At 42.7% G+C, this 14234-nt stretch overlaps 2 non-coding genes across 2 annotated transcripts; both read right to left on the bottom strand.

The window, feature by feature from the left end:
* Positions 1–309: 309 nt before the first annotated feature.
* TRNAE-UUC (transfer RNA glutamic acid (anticodon UUC)) lies at positions 310–381 on the bottom strand. The gene has a single exon. It is a non-coding gene; the product is annotated as a tRNA-Glu (tRNA).
* Positions 382–3364: 2983 nt separating this feature from the next.
* On the bottom strand, positions 3365–3436 carry TRNAE-UUC (transfer RNA glutamic acid (anticodon UUC)). The gene has a single exon. It is a non-coding gene; the product is annotated as a tRNA-Glu (tRNA).
* Positions 3437–14234: the final 10798 nt, after the last annotated feature.

Raw genomic sequence — 14234 nt, 5'->3', positions numbered from 1 at the left:
CGCAAACGCAGGAAAAAACGCATTGAGAAGCATGCAAACACGGCGTTTTTTTAACAGCATGCGTTCCCGCATGCGTCTAAGAAATGCCGCATTTGCACACGTTTTTTCCTGTACTTGCGGATGCGGATCAAACGCTGCAGATTCTAACGCAAATGTGAAACTAGCCTAACGCACACACAGAAGAAACTATGAGGAGCACTCCATGTCTTCACCCCAATACATTTTCAGGTATGTGCTGATTTCACCGCCCCGCTGTTGCATAATATGCAGGTACCGTAATATATAAATTTAAAAAAAAAAAAATACTTCTTCCCATACCGGGAGTCGAACCCGGGCCGCCTGGGTGAAAACCAGGAATCCTAACCGCTAGACCATATGGGAATAGCTGTTTAGACTTTGCACATTCTGAGGGGAAATAGAACAGAGCACAAAGTGCAAGTATGTGTAGATCTGTGATAGATGATAGACAAATAAAGATATGAAAATACATATAACATATATATATAATTATTACTATTATATATATATATTTTTATATATATATATATATATATATATAAGTGTATATCTATAGATAGATATACTGCGACTGTGACTATTATATATTAATATATTGCTTTAGATAGTGTCACTGTCACAGTATATCTACCATATACAGTGGCTGTGAGTGACTCCCCCTTGACTTTGCTGGCTCTCATTGCCCTCATTCACCCTGTGTGCTGTCCGTCTGCATTAGAACACTACAGAATGTATCAATGTACTTTTACAAGCTGCCTCGTTAGTGCAGTAGGTAGCGCGTCAGTCTCATAATCTGAAGGTCGTGAGTTCGATCCTCACACGGGGCACGTCAATTTTTTTTGGGGGGGGGGGGGATTTTTTTTTTATTTCTAAACTAGAAATGTATGTATAATTTATAATGATTTCACAGCTATAGTTCGGGTGATGAACACATACCTTTTTTTTTGCACAGAGAATGAATTACAATATCATAAAATACATCTGACAATCTAATATATAAAGCTGAATGTGTGTGTGTGTGTGTGTGTCCGGGATTGGCATCTGCACCGTCGCAGCTACAGCCACAAAATTTTGCACAGTCACACGTCTGGACCCTGAGAGCGTCATAGGCTATGTTGTGAGGTGAAATTTTAACCCCGCGCGTTCCAATTCACCAAACAATTTTTTCCCCTATCTACGTAATGGGGAAAAAGTGAAAGGAAAAGTGTTGGAGGCGTCGCAGCTACAACCACAAAATTTTGCACAGTCACACGTCTGGATTCCGAGAGCGTCCTAGGCTATGTTGTGAGGCGAAATTTTAACCCCGCGCTTTCCAATTCACCAAACAATTTTGCCCCTATCTACATAATGGGGAAAAAATGAAAGGAAAAGTGTTGGAGGCAAATTGACAGCTGCCAGATGTGAACAAGGGGGACTTAAAGAATGAGAGCGATGGCGCCAAAGAGTATATACCGTACAGATGCTAAGGTGGGGCCCCGACATGGGATACTCACCACACACGGGGATATGAACACACACACAAAATGCGCCACACACTACCACGTGCTTGAACACATATACCACCCTCAGCACACATTTCACCACACATACACCAACCTCGCCACATAAAAGTCGAAACACAAAAGTCGCCGCTCAAAACTCGCCACGCGCAGAACTCGCCACATGCAAAAACTAGGCTCTTGCAAAACTCGCCACAAGTGCAAAACTCACGTCATGGAAAACTCGCCACACGCAAAACTTGCACACGCGGAAAAATTGCCACATGCACAAAAGTTGCAACACATGCAAAAGTTGCCTCACACAAAACTTGCACATACTCAAAAGGCACCACACATAAAACTTGCCACGCGCAAAACTCGCCATGCGCAAAACTTGCTGCACACAACTTGCTACACTAACCTGTCACATGCAACTCGACACACAAAAAGTTGCTACACGCATGTTGCCACACAAAACTCATCTCACAAAAGTCGCTACATGCATGTCGCCACACGCAACTCAACACACACAACTTGACAAACGAAACTCGCCCTAAAACACACACAAGTCTGGTATTATCCTTCAAAAATAAAAATCTGATTAATAAGCAGACAAACTACAACAAATGTACCATATAGGAAATACGGCAGCTGTCAGTCACATGACCTGTCTATTATGTGTATGTGTGAGCTAATATATACTGCCAGGGGGAGGGCTTCCTGTTGGCTGGGGATTTATCAGGCTGCCAATTTAGCTTACAAATACTGAGGTAAAAATACTGAGCAAATAACGTGTGAACAAGGTCTAATACAGGAGGAGATGACACACAGGTATATACTATATACAGGGGAGATGACACACAGATATATACTATATACAGGAGAGATGACACACAGGTATATACTATATACAGGAGGACATGACATACAGGTGTATACTATATACAGGAGGAGATGACACACAGGTATATACTATATACAGGAGCAGATGACCTACAGGTATATACTATATACAGGAGTAGATGACATACAGGTATATGCTATATATAGAAGATGACATGCAGGTACATACTATATACAGGAGGAGATGACACACAGATATACACTATATACAGGGGAGATGACACACAGGTATATACTATATACAGGAGGAGATGACATGCAGGTATATACTATATACAGGAGGAGATGACACACAGATATACACTATATACAGGGGAGATGACACACAGGTATATACTATATACAGGAGGAGATGACATACAGGTATATACTATATATAGAAGGAGATGACATTCAGGTATATACTATATATAGGGGAGATGACACACAGCAGGTATATACTATATACAGGGGAGATGACATACAGGTATATAATATATTCAGGAGATGATATACAGATGTATACTATATATAAGGGAGATGACAAACATGTATATACTGAGGTGATGAGGTGAAAATGAGAGGTGTGAGGTGAAAATGAAAAGGTGTGAGTGCAAAATGAGAGGAGTGAGGGAAAATAGTGGAGTGATTGGAAAATGACAGATGTGAGCTTGAAATGACAAGTGTTAGGTGAATGAGAGGAGTGAGGGAGAAAATGAGAGGTGTGAGGGAGAAAATGAGAGATGTGAGGGGGAAAATGAAAGATGTGATTGGGAAAATGAGAGGCGTGATCGGAAAATAAGAGAAGTGAGGTGCTATAACTAACCACAGATATTTACTATGCCCAGGCAACGCCGGGCTCTTCAGCTAGTTATTCTATAAAATAAAATAATTTATTTAGTAAAATGTATAAGAATACAAGCTAATTCAAATATGTGTTGCAATCACAATAATAGAATATATACATTAAAAAATAAAAATTCACATTCCCATACCGGGAGTCGAACCCGGGCCGCCTGGGTGAAAACCAGGAATCCTAACCGCTAGACCATATGGGACTGCATGAGTGTTGCTCTGAAATTTTCATTCTCGTAGTATGAAGGAGACATCACATGCTGCATTGACCAATCAGAGAGCTGTTATGGAGGAACGTTCAGAATGTGCAGTGCTCGTCTATGGGAACGGTCAGCTTCTGTCTGTTATACTGGACCATTATGTAAGGGAAGAATCGCCTTCTCTCACTGTGGCTCAGTGATGCAGCTTGTTAAAGGGAAGGTCTCACAATTTCTTTTCTTTTTAGTTTGGAATTTATGTTAAAAATATATATTAAAAAGTATTTTTTTAAATTAGCTGATGTATTTTTTTTACTATTTTTTTTTTTAGCCAGCTACTGGAATCTACGATTTTTAGTTGCTTGTGTCAAAGCAGGACAATTGCAACAAATATGGCAGCCACAAGTCATAGGTGACCGCGGTGGGATGACAAACCTATCGCCTGTACTGCCGACTGCCCAGCTGTGAGCGCTCACGGGTCTTCATCCAGTGACATGTACTCACAGCTGGATAACGTCACACCCAGGGGCGGGCTGGGCCTGGTGGCAGGAATGCATATGCCCCCGGGCCGGTGCCTAAGGCCTCTTTCACACTTCCGTTTTTACAATCTGCACAGGATCCGTCAAAATGTTGAAAAGACGGATCCTGTGCTGATTGTAAAAAACGGATGCACTGGAGCCTAGAAGGCTCCAGTAGCACGCTGCGGTTTTTTGCTGCGAAAACGCATACACAACACAACCCATGATAAAAATAATTTAAAAAAAACAAAAAAATTGTGATATTACGATACGATACGATACGATACACTTTATTGATCCCGTGGGAAATTATGGTATCACAGCAGCACAACTTAAATCATAAAAATCATAAAGGAATTACATAGTTGACATGACAGTAGAGTTGACAGAAGAACATTATACATTAGAATAGGACATACACAACGAGTGAACTGAAATGTAGAGAAATAAGTAGACATTCACCTTGGTGGTTTAACCCTAATGTTATTATTGTACATTCCCATGGCAGTTGGCACAAACGATTTCCTATATTTTTCCTTCTTACACCTTAGAAGTATTAGCCGGTTACTGAAGGTGCTCTTCTGTCTCATGAATAGCTCATATAATGGATGCGCATTATTGTTCATAATTGCCGTACACTTTTTCAGAGTTCTTCTCTCCACTACCTCCCCAAAAGAGTCCAGATTACAGCCCACAGCAGAACTTGCCTTCTTAATAATCTTATTCAGCTTATTAGCATCAGAGGCCCGCACACTACTACCCCAGCACGTGATTGCAAAAAAGATGGCACTTGCCACCACAGATTGGTAGAACATTTCTAACATTTTGCTACACACATTAAAAGACCTCAGTTTCCTTAGGAAATACAATCTGCTCATCCCCTTCTTGTAGACAAACTCTGAGTGGCATCTCCAGTCCAGTTTGCTATCCAAATGGACCCCCAAATATTTGTAACTCTCCACCTGCTCTACCTCATGACCAGCAATAGTGATTGGTAAGCATTCCATCTTTATCCTGCTATAGTTGGCCACCAACTCCTTAGTTTTCTTAACATTTAGTTGCAGATAGTTACCATTGCACCAATCCACGAAATTCGACACCACCCTTCTGTATTCCTCATCCCCCTGATCCCCCCTAATGCATCCCACAACCACGGAGTCATTCGAAAATTTTTGAAGGTGGCAAAGTTCAGATTTATACTGAAAGTCTGAAGTATACAGAGTGAATAGAAAGGGCGCAAGCACCGTTCCCTGGGGGGCACCTACACTGCTCAATAATCTGCTTGACACCACTGCTCCCATCTGTACAAACTGTGGCCGATCTGATAGTAGTCAGTTATCCAATTTCTCATCCCCTCCTCAACCTTCATATCAGTCATCTTTTTGTGTAGTAAAAGTGGCTGCAGGGAGTTAAATGCACTCGAGAAATCGAAGAACATCGCTCGCACCGTGGTTCCGTCAATCTCCAGAAATGAATGTACCCTATGTAACAGAGAAAGAATAGCATCATCCACCCCCAATCTATGTCGGTAGGCAAACTGAAGGGGATCGATAAAAGCATTGACCCTTGGTCTTAAGTGAGCAAGCACTAATCTTTCCAAGGCCTTCATAGCGTGAGATGTTAAGGCTACAGGACGATAGTCATTTAGGGTTGCAGGAGAAGAAGTCTTGGGTACCGGCACCAGACAGGAAGTTTTCCATAGCACAGGTACCCTCTGTGTTTGTATACTTCCATTAAATAGGCGCGTAAAGACAGTACACAGCTGGTCTGCACAAACTTTAAGGACACGTGAGCTGAGTCCATCAGGTCCTGCAGCTTTACCAATGTTAAGTGACTTAAACTGCCTCCTCACATGATTTTCGGATACTCTAAAATTAGTCTGCTCATCCTCCAATATCGATGTTGCAGAATTTGCACCCAGGTCCCCTCCACTATCAGTTGGCACATGTACACATGTACTGCTGAACCTGTTGAAATACTCATTCATCTCATTAGCCTTGTCCATTGTTCCTGGATCATTTTCAGGCCTCAGCTTAAGCCCAGTCAGTAATTTCATTCCTGCCCAAACCTCCCTGGTATTATTGTGGGACAGTTTATTTTCAAGTTTAATTCTGAAGGCTTCCTGGGCCTCCTTTATTTTATGCTTCAATTCATGCTGTATCATTTTAATTTCCTCTTTGTCACCTACTTTAAATGCCCTTTTTTTCCTGTTGAGCAAATGCTTCAATTCCTTTGTTATCCATGGCTTGTTGTTTGCAAAACACCTAATCTTTTTAGTCGGCACCAGCATATCAGTGCAGAAGTTAATGTAGTCAGTCACTCTGCCAACCACTTCATTAACATTTGTATACTCGTCCATTGTCCCAAGCAGCACATCCCAGTCTGTAAGATGAAAGCAATCCTGCAAAGCCTGTTCATTTGTTGGACACCACATTCTAACTGATTTAAAGGTAGCCGGCTGTTTTTTAACAACAGGTTGGTAGACTGGTGACAATAGTACAAGATTGTGATCAGACTTCCCCAAGGGCAGCAGGGTAGACGATGAATAAGCATTCTTGACATTCGCATAGAGTAAGTCTAAAGTAATATTGTCACGTGTTGTACATTTCACAAATTGATAGAATTTAGGTAAGGCAGTAGAAATTTTAGCCCGGTTAAAATCCCCAGAGATTACAGTAAGCAAGTTGGGGTGTTTCAGCTGGAGCCGAGCAATGACTCCTGACAGCACTTCACCTGCAGCCTCATGGTTTGCAGTTGGTGGTATGTACAACACTATTGCAGTAACAAGCGATATTCTTACCTTCCGGCATCCCGCGCAGCCCCCCCCCCGATGCTCGTGATGCTCTGTTCCCAGTGATGCATAGCGAGACAATGACCTGTGATGAAATAGCCATCTCGCGAGACCGCTACGTCATCGGGTCATTGCGCTATGCATCACTGGGAACCAGAGCTGCCGGCAGCATCGTGAGCATCGGGGGAGCCGTGGGAAGGCTGCGGGGGCCGCCGGAAGGTAAGAAAATCACAATTTTTAATTTTTTTTAACATTATATGTTTTTACTATTGATGCTGCATAGGCAGCATCAATAGTAAAAAGAGAGAGAGAGCGAGAGAGAATTTCCGTGACGGGAAATTCTTCCAGGCATGCTCAGTTTGAAAAGACGGAAACCGTCGCTGGATTCCTGCTTTTGACAGTCAGCGACAGATCCTGCGCACATAGGCTTCCATTATAGCCAACGACAGGCAGCGCAGGATCCGTCGCTGAGCGATTTTCCGACGTGCAGAAAAAATGTTCCTCTGTGCGTTTTCTTCGCCCGACGGACAGTAATTTTATGACAGATCCAGTGCACGACGGAAGAAACGTGTCATCATCCGTCATAATCTGTCGCTAATACAAGTCTATGAGGAAAAAGCGCATCCTGCGGGCAAAATCGCAGGATCCGCTTTTTTCACAAAACGGCGCATTATGACGGGAGATGAAAGACTGAAGTGTGAAAGAGGCCTAAGCAGCTGCACAGGGCCGCTGGAGGACTGGTAGTGGTTGTAATACATAGCGCTCCTGTAGTGCGCAGTCGCGTCATCCCGCCAGCTGCCCCGACATGCAGGCTGCAGCAGTATGTGATGAGAAGGCTCCTGTCCTCCTGTGCAGCACTGCCACTCTGAGGCCAGTCTCACACGTCCAGATAATTCCGGTACCGGAGAAATCGGTACCGGAGTTATCCGTGTCCGTATGCTCACGTGGCACATCAGTATGGCACACGTGCGGCAGCCGTATGCCGCCCGTGTGCCGACTGAGGACCACATGGACCGTGCAGGAGACAGAGCTACAGTTAAGCGCTGTCCCCTGCTTTTGGTGCTAAAGCCGGCATTCATTCCTCTCCCCTGCAGTGTTCGCTGGAGAGAAGGAATGAAAAATCAAGGTTTTTTGTTGTTGTTAAAAATAAAGTTAAAAATAAAGTACCGCTCATTACAGTGATGAATATGCGGCCCCACCCCTATGGGAGGTGGAGCCGCATATTCATCACTGTAATGAGCGGTACCACGTGACCACTCACACAGGACAGGCTGCCAGCACTGAGAGGAGGTATCACGGGAGCTGGGTGAGTATTTCTCTGCAAGCGGGCGCACGGGGGGTGGGAGGCGGGAGGTGACCCCAAACTTTATTTTTAACAAAAAAAAAACTTGATTTTTCATTCCTTCACTCCAGCGAACGCTGCTGGGGAGAAGGAATGAATGATGGCTTCAGCACCAAAAGTGCTGTGGGTGTAGAGCTTCCCCTTCTGGCCTGAAGTCAGAATGGTGTTGTATGTGCTAATTACCTATTAAAAGGAATCTTCCATCGCCCCCTCCCCCCCCCCCGATAATTGTTCAACTCTAAAAACTAAAATTAGAGTTTTACTCCCCCTTCTAAAAATAAAAAAATTATCATGTGACATCGCCTCATCAGTAAAATAAAAAATCTAGCTTATGAAAGTATAAAAATAATTTTCCCCTAAAAGAAACATCATAAAAAAAATCCAAATATAAAAAACTGTCGCACTCAGTCTAAATTAACAGTCCTTTATTAATTACCAGATAGAAGATATAAAAGGAAAAAGCATTGAACGTTTCACCTTCTCAGTTGCTTTGTCAAGGCTTCAAACTGTCAAGCCTGAGTGAAACGCTTGACGGCGCGAAACGGAATAGCCTTGGATCTGTTGAGCACCACGTGTGGCTGTGATAGAGCTACTGTGTACTATAACAGCTGAAGCACGTGCGGCTCTTATGTACACTATATCTGCTTTAGTTAGTTGTATCGATCCATTTTTCATTTCGGCTTTTGCCTCAGCAGGAAAGCCAGAATCGGCACTGCAAACAAAATGATGCCGCCCTGTGATCCTAAACTTTATCCGCAATTCTACTTTTACAAGCGCCCTGAAGATTATAAAATAACGAAATGCACTAGACTCACCTTCCCCGATTCCACCAGTGAGTCTCTTTCTACACTCTAAGTGTCCGGCATTAGCATTACCCCACTTGCCACCACACCAGTGCAAGTGGGAAGAGCCAGGCAAAGTGCCAGAAATGGAACATCTAATAGATGTACTTTTTCAGTGGCAACTGCGATCTGATATTTTTAGGCTGGGGAGGCAATATCGATGACCCTTTACCAGTCTTAACAGCTGTCTGCTGTCATTTTCTTAAATTATTTAGAAAAAACTGTATGGGGACCCCTCTATTCTTGAAAACCAGCCATGATAAAGCTGACAGCTGAGGGTTTCAGCCAGCAGATGTCAGTTTTGCCTGCGCTGGTTATCAAAAATAGAAGAGACTATACGTCATTATTTTTTTTTAAATTATTTATTTATAGCACAGGTGTCGGCTGATGAATACTCCCATCAGCGGCACCTGCTCTCGCTGTTATCAGTGGCAGAAGGCCCAGGCTAAAAGGAGTAATACTTTCTCATCAGCTGATGCATGTGACGCCGACACCTGTGTGTAAAAAGTTTACCTTTGGTAAAAGGTGCTGGCTCATGCGGTCATCTGACAGCATGGGAACCGCTGCTGTCTGACTGGCAGTAATAATCTGATGTGTCTAAACATTGGAAAACCCCATAAGTGATCCCATTTTGGAAACTAGACCCTACAAGGAATTTATCTAGATGTGTGGAGACCACGTGGACCCGTAGGTGCTTCACCGAAATGTCTAACTTTGAGCCGTGAAAATAAGAAAATCACATTTTTCTACAAAAATTTTCTTACAGCCTCAAATATTTTTATTTTCACAAGGGCAGCAGGAAAAAATGGACCCCAAAATTTGTCTCCTGAGTACCCCACCATATGAAAGAGAAACTATTTGGGCTTGGAAGGGAAGGAGTACCGTTTGACTTTTTGAACGCAAAATTGGATGGAATCGAGAGCAGATGCCATGTCGCATTTACAGAGCCCTTTATGTGCCTAAACAGTGGAAATCCCAACAAGTGACCTAATTTTGGAAACTAGACCCCTCAAGGAACTCATATAGATGTGTGGTGAGCACCTTGAACTCCCAAGTACTTCACAGAAATTTATAACGTTGAGCCGTGAAAATGTAAAATCCAATTTTTTCCACAAAAATGTCCTGTTAGCCCCAATTTTTTTATTTTCCCAAAACAGGAGAAAATGGACACCATAATTTGTTGTGCAATTTCTCCTGAGTGAGCCGATACCCCATTTTTTGGGGAAAACTATTGTTTTGGTGCACGGCAGGGCTTGAAAGTGAAGGAGTGACGTTTTGGAATGCAGACTTTGGTGGAATGGTCTGCGGGCATCATGCCGTGTTTGGAGAGTCCCTTATGTGACTAAGAAGTAAAAACTCAAATGACCCTATATTGTAATTGATCTAGTGTTTTCCTTGTATGTGAATACTATAAAGTAGTAGCATTCATAAATTGTGTAGCGTGCATCAGGTTGGCATTGGTGAGTTGTATAGTGTTCGTCAGGTTGGCATACATGAGTTCTGTAGAGTATGTCAGGTTGACATACATGAGTTGTGTAGTGTACGTCAAGTTGGCATACACAAGTTGTATAAGTCACAAATGAATTTAGTTGTCCATAGATGTGTGGTACAGTTTGATGCATTCTTTTACACATAGGCCAGTTTTGTCTGGGCAAGTGTTGCATTGGCAAATAGCATGCTTGCGTATCCCCATCTGTAACACACTTGGCACCTCTTTTGGGACCTTGCTTTCTTGGCCTGGTACGATAAGTGTACCTTCAGTTCTGGAACTAAGGGGGCCCGCTCCTTCCTGACTGCCAAATATTAGAAAACACGAAAGTGTTGTACATTGCCATATGTACGATGTGCACAGCCACCTTCTTGTACTACACCTTGGCTTTTCTCATGGCTTTGTATGGCTGGAGGACTTGATCAGAGAGGTCAACTCCACCCATAATCTTATTGTACCCCAGTACACAGTTTGGTCTGTGGGTCTGTGTGGAGCTACCTTGTATAATGGTCAAGAAAAGGACATCCCTCTTGTTCTTGTACTTGACCACCAGCATGTTTTTGCTAAATTAGGCACTGCTCTGACCCTTTCTGAGCAGCTGCCCAATAAGCGGCTTATGGAGGCCTTTCTGATTTTTGCGGACAGTACCGCAAGCTGCAGTAGCTTACACAGAGAGGGACTTGAAGAGTGGGATGTTAATATAAGAGTTATCTACATAGAGGTGATAACATTTATCCAGCAGTGGGTGCATTAAATCCCACACAATTTTACTACTCACTTCCAGGACGGAGGTATTAAGGGGGTTCAATCCTTGCCTTCATATATTCTAAACCTGTGGGTGTAACTGAGGTACTCTCTACAGCTTGTAGAGTTTAATTCAATATCTGTCCCTCTTGCTGGATAGGTATTTTTGGAATTTGTATTAGGGACTCATATACAGATGTCCCTTTGGAGAACATATACCTCAGCAAACTTGTTGCTGAAGTGCTCAAAGTTGGGGTTATCTCAGGGAGGATAGCGTGCACTATCGTTGTAATGCCAAAATTTGTGGATGGCCTCAAAGCATTTATGGGTCATAACCATGCGAAACAGAGTGTTGTATAAAACATTAACACTCCAATATTTCCGAAGTTCTGGCTTCTTCAATATCCCCATGTGAAGGACAAGGCTCCAAAACATCTTCATTTCTTCTGCGTCTACAGGAGTTCAGTTAGAAAATGAAGTAGTGGTCTCTTGGGTCAAAAATTGCTGGGTGTACACATTTTCCTCGGCCACCATTAGGTTTACAAAATCCTCAGAGAAAATGACTTTGGAAAAGTCTATATCTGTTAGGCTGGTGATGTCAAATTTGATTCCATATTGCGCCACAAAATCAGGAATCTGTGACTCATAATCTTCAGGGGCTGAAGTCTATATGGAGTCAGTAATGGTGGGTGCTGGATCATTTTCTGTCCTGGAGCATCTACATACAGTTAGGGCCAGAAATATTTGGACAGTGACACAAGTTTTGTTATTTTAGCTGTTTACAAAAACATGTTCAGAAATACAATTATATATATAATATGGGCTGAAAGTGCACACTCCCAGCTGCAATATGATAGTCTCCACATCCAAATCGGAGAAAGGGTTTAGGAATCATAGCTCTGTAATGCATAGCGTCCTCTTTTTCAAGGGACCAAAAGTAATTGGACAATGGACTCTAAGGGCTGCAATTAACTCTGAAGGCGTCTCCCTCGTTAACCTGTAATCAATGAAGTAGTTAAAAGGTCAGGGGTGGATTCCAGGTGTGTGGTTTTGCATTTGGAAGCTGTTGCTGTGAGCAGACAACATGCGGTCAAAGGAACTCTCAATTGAGGTGAAGCAGAACATCCTGAGGCTGAAAAAAAAGAAAAAATCCATCAGAGAGATAGCAGACATGCTTGGAGTAGCAAAATCAACAGTTGGGTACATTCTGAGAAAAAAGGAATTGACTGGTGAGCTTGGGAACTCAAAAAGGCCTGGGCGTCCACGGATGACAACAGTGGTGGATGATCGCCGCATACTTAATTTGGTGAAGAAGAACCTGTTCACAACATCAACTGAAGTCCAGAACACTCTCAGTGAAGTAGGTGTATCTGTCTCTAAGTCAACAGTAAAGAGAAGACTCCATGACAGTAAATACAAAGGGTTCACATCTAGATGCAAACCATTCATCAATACCAAAAATAGACAGGCCAGAGTTAAATTTGCAGAAAAACACCTCAAGAAGCCAGCTCAGTTCTGGAAAAGTATTCTATGGACAGATGAGACAAAGATCAACCTGTACCAGAATGATGGGAAGAAAAAAGTTTGGAGAAGAAAGGGAACGGCACATGATCCAAGGCACACCACATCCTCTGTAAAACATGGTGGAGGCAACGTGATGGCATGGGCATGCATGGCTTTCAATGGCACTGGGTCACTTGTGTTTATTGATGACATAAGAGCAGACAAGAGTAGCCGGATGAATTCTGAAGTGTACCGGGATATACTTTCAGCCCAGATTCAGCCAAATGCTGCAAAGTTGATTGGACGGCGCTTCATAGTACAGATGGACAATGACCCCAAGCATACAGCCAAAGCTACCCAGGAGTTCATGAGTGCCAAAAAGTGGCACATTCTGCAATGGCCAAGTCAATCTCCAGATCTAAACCCAATTGAGCATGCATTTCACTTGCTCAAATCCAGACTTAAGACGGAAAGACCCACAAACAAGCAAGACCTGAAGGCTGCGGCTGTAAAGGCCTGGCAAAGCATTAAGAAGGAGGAAACCCAGCGTTTGGTGATGTCCATGGGTTCCAGACTTAAGGCAGTGATTGCCTCCAAAGGATTTGCAACAAAATATTGAAAATAAAAATATTTTGTTTGGGTTATGTTTATTTGTCCAATTACTTTTGACCTCCTAAAATGTGGAGTGTTTGTAAAGAAATGTGTACAATTCCTACATTTTCTATCAGATATTTTTGTTCAACCCTTCAAATTAAACGTTACAATCTGCACTTGAATTCTGTTGTAGAGGTTTCATTTCAAATCCAATGTGGTGGCATGCAGAGCCCAACTCGCGAAAATTGTGTCACTGTCCAAATATTTCTGGCCCTAACTGTAGTATCACTTGAGGAAGAGGAGGAGGATGAAAAATAAAGGAAGGTGGCATCCTCTCCCTCAATGTCAGTGTTGGAGTCAAGGAAAGCGTATGCTTCCTCTGCTGAGTACCATACATTTTCTCACGTATGCATTGAAATTTGGTGACGTAAAAAAGAGACTTAATAAATGGACATCAGTAAAAATAAATTACTGAGCGCCTGCAACTATCTGACACTAACCCTGACTATATTCAGTAAAGTATACTGTAGTAGACCCTGATTACTGCAGTGTATTTTTACTGCCCCTAATCTAGTCCTTATCCACTAATCTAAACTTCTATTTTACTTTTTTTCACACAAAAAACAAAACAACCGGAGGCCGATCAGTGATGAGTTGCTAATCAGCACTCGATGACTGTAGGATGCATGCACAAATGTGGCACAAATATGGGATAAAAAAAATAGGATAAAAAATCCTAGCCAAACGTGAGCACAGGTGCCAATCAGTGATGTGCATCTTATCAGCTGCTTGATGGCTGTGGGACACATGCATGGAGTGGTGCAAAGGGTAAAGGAGAAAAATTAGGGAAAAAAGTCCTGGAAAACAGCAAGCACAAGTGCCAATTAGGGATTTGTGTCACCGATTAGTGCTCGGCGGAGGTGGTGTGATGGGGGTGGAATAGACAGGGACAATAAAAGTCCTGGAAAACAGCGAGCACAG

Source organism: Ranitomeya imitator, chromosome 4, assembly GCF_032444005.1.
Source record: "Ranitomeya imitator isolate aRanImi1 chromosome 4, aRanImi1.pri, whole genome shotgun sequence".
NCBI lineage: Eukaryota > Metazoa > Chordata > Amphibia > Anura > Dendrobatidae > Ranitomeya > Ranitomeya imitator.
This window is presented reverse-complemented; position numbering and strand designations above follow the sequence as displayed.